Genomic DNA, 3,686 nt, shown 5'->3' on the forward strand with positions numbered 1-3,686 from the left:
CTTGGGCGCAGTTCGGCCTAGTTCACTCTTTTCCAGCATCATCCCCCCAAGTTGTCTTGTTCGCAGTTCGGCCTAGTTCACTCTTTTCCAGCGTCATCCCCCCAAGTTGCCTTGTTCGCAGTTCGGTCTAGTTCACTCTTTTCCAGCATCATCCCCCCAAGTTGCCTTGTTCGCAGTTTGGCCTAGTTCACTCTTTTCCAGTGTCATCCCCCCAAGTTGCCTTGTTCGCAGTTTGGCCTAGTTCACTCTTTTCCAGTGTCATCCCCCCAAGTTGTCGTTGCCAACAACCCAAGAGTCCATAGTATTCGGAGTTCTAGCGGGGCCTCCCCTTGCTTCCAACAACCCAAGAGTCCATAGTATTCGGAGTTCTAGCGGGGCCTCCCCTTGCTTCCAACAACCCAAGAGTCCGTAGTATTCGGAGTTCTAGCGGGACCTCCCCTTGCTTCCAACAACCCAAGAGTCCATAGTATTCGGAGTTCTAGCGGGGCCTCCCCTTGCTTCCAACAACCCAAGAGTCCGTAGTATTCGGAGTTCTAGCGGGGCCTCCCGTTGCTTCCAACAACCCAAGAGTCCATAGTATTCGGAGTTCTCGCGTGGCCTCCCATTGATTCAAACAACCCAAAAGTCCATCTTCTTCGCAGTTCAACATCGCCTCCCTCGTTTCCAACAGGCCCAAAGGTCGTCTTCTTCGCAGATCCACGAAGAGCTCATCACGATTTGCCACATTCCATTTCCCACGGGTTGTCAACAACACTTTCTCACACTTCCCGCAATCGAGTACGTGCATGACATGCCAAAGCACATCTTATTTGCCTTCCATCGCACTCAAGACGACGGGTTGTGGAAGAACGATATTGTTCACAACAAGTTCAAGGACAACGTCTCAATCAAGGGACACAACCGAATTATGTTGACTGGGTCGCTAAAGTAAACCCGAGTTCATATAATGCACCGCATCCAAAAGAACTAGCCACAACACGTGCATCACTGAGATGTTTCACTAGATGGAACACGTGCGTGACATTAGGATCCTCCAACACCTCTTCGTGATGGAAAGATAGAATTCGAAGCAACCACAGAAGTACCGTCTAGTGGGTAGGCAACACAGGGACTGATCAACCAATATCACCCAAGGCAACGGGTGAAAATGGAAGAGATGCATGCTTGACCGTTCGATACGCAAGGCATGGAGCCAGCCAGCAAGTGCATCTCGATTACAACTCACACACCCTCACGTTCGCAAGACACCACACCACAAGACGGTCCACCCCCCACCTACCATGGGCAAGCAAGCAAATGGAAACATCAAGTGACGCAGGGTCAAGCATCGCTAGGCATGAAAATAACTTTCCACAATATCCGAGGGACTAGCTGCCGAGCTAACCAACGATCAGTGACGACCGTGTGTTGGTATTAATAAAGCTCAACAACTATGAAGAGGCTAGTTGTGCCATGATAAACATGCTAACGCACGCACCACGTGAGGGGGGAGGCCTCATCAAGCTCCCTTTAAAACCTGCCAGTGTGGAGCTGGCCGGCTCAAGGAGCACTCCCCCCCTATAAGAGGTTAATATGCAAAAGGCAAAATTGTACAAGTAGATACACTTTTTTTGAGCAGACATAAGTCCATATCTCGGGCTATACTTCGAATTTTGATGCGATTTTTTGCAGTAATTCGTAGAATAATGGTATCTCCTTGCTCACCAAATTTCATAATTTTTCTCGAAGGGGAACTATTTTTTTTATTTTTTTTACTTACCGGGTATGTGTAAAATCGGGAAAAATAGAAAAGCACATGTAGACTTCGAATTTCGACCTCATTTTTTCCAGTCCACCACTAAACAATATCAGGAACCTCCCCACAAAATTTCATTCAGTTTGGCCAAGGTCTTAAATTTGACAAATTTTGGCACCAAGCTATCTAGTCGCGGTGCACCGACCAACTTGGCCAAGTGCAAAATGCATCCAATTCAAAACTTTTGTGCACCAACACTTTTACAGTACTCATTTGGGGGCATTTGGAGGCCTTTCCAACCCTCACATCTCAAAAACCACGAATTTCATTTTTTCACAAATCTCCCCACCAAGCCATCTAGCTATGCCGTGGTGCACCGCCAACCTTGGCCATGTGCAAAACCCTCCGAACTCAAAACTTTCGTGCACCAAGAATTTCATGGTATTCATTTGGGGGCATTTGGAGGCCATTCCAACCCTCACATCTCAAAAACCACGAATTTCATTTTTTCACAAAACTCCCCACCAAGCCATTTAGCTATGCCGCGGTGCACCGCCAACCTTGGCCATGTGCAAAACCCTCCGAACTCAAAACTTTCGTGCACCAAGAATTTCATGGTATTCATTTGGGGCATTTGGAGGCCATTCCAACCCTCACATCTCAAAAACCACGAATTTCATTTTTTCACAAAACTCCCACCAAGCCATCTAGCTATGCCGCGGTGCACCGACCAACTTGGCCATGTGCAAAACCCTCCGAACTCAAAACTTTCGTGCACCAAGAATTTCATGGTATTCATTTGGGGACATTTGGAGGCCATTCCAACCCTCACATCTCAAAAACCACGAATTTCATTTTTTCACAAAACTCCACACAAGCCATCTAGCTATGCCGCGGTGCACCGACCAACTTGGCCATGTGCAAAACCCTCCGAACTCAAAACTTTCGTGCACCAAGAATTTCATGGTATTCATTTGGGGACATTTGGAGGCCATTCCAACCCTCACATCTCAAAAACCACGAATTTCATTTTTTCACAAAACTCCACACAAGCCATCTAGCTATGCCGCGGTGCACCGACCAACTTGGCCATGTGCAAAACCCTCCGAACTCAAAACTTTCGTGCACCAAGAATTTCATGGTATTCATTTGGGGACATTTGGAGGCCATTCCAACCCTCACATCTCAAAAACCACGAATTTCATTTTTTCACAAAACTCCCACCAAGCCTTCTAGCTATGCCGCGGTGCACCGACCAACTTGGCCATGTGCAAAACCCTCCGAACTCAAAACTTTCGTGCACCAAGAATTTCATGGTATTCATTTGGGGCATTTGGAGGCCATTCCAACCCTCACACCTCAAAAACCACGAATTTCATTTTTTCACAAAACTCCACACAAGCCATCTAGCTATGCCGCGGTGCACCGACCAACTTGGCCATGTGCAAAACCCTCCGAACTCAAAACTTTCGTGCACCAAGAATTTCATGGTATTCATTTGGGGCATTTGGAGGCCATTCCAACCCTCACACCTCAAAAACCACGAATTTCATTTTTTCACAAAACTCCCACCAAGCCATTTAGCTATGCCGTGGTGCACCGCCAACCTTGGCCATGTGCAAAACCCTCCGAACTCAAAACTTTCGTGCACCAAGAATTTCATGGTATTCATTTGGGGGCATTTGGAGGCCATTCCAACCCTCACATCTCAAAAACCACGAATTTCATTTTTTCACAAAACTCCCCACCAAGCCATTTAGCTATGCCGGGTGCACCGACCAACTTGCCATGTGCAAAACCCTCCGAACTCAAAACTTTCGTGCACCAAGAATTTCATGGTATTCATTTGGGGGCATTTGGAGGCCATTCCAACCCTCACATCTCAAAAACCACGAATTTCATTTTTTCACAAAACTCCCCACCAAGCCATTTAGCTATGCCGCGTGGTGCA

This window comes from Vigna unguiculata, unplaced genomic scaffold (assembly GCF_004118075.2).
Source record: "Vigna unguiculata cultivar IT97K-499-35 unplaced genomic scaffold, ASM411807v1 contig_448, whole genome shotgun sequence".
Classification (NCBI taxonomy): domain Eukaryota; kingdom Viridiplantae; phylum Streptophyta; class Magnoliopsida; order Fabales; family Fabaceae; genus Vigna; species Vigna unguiculata.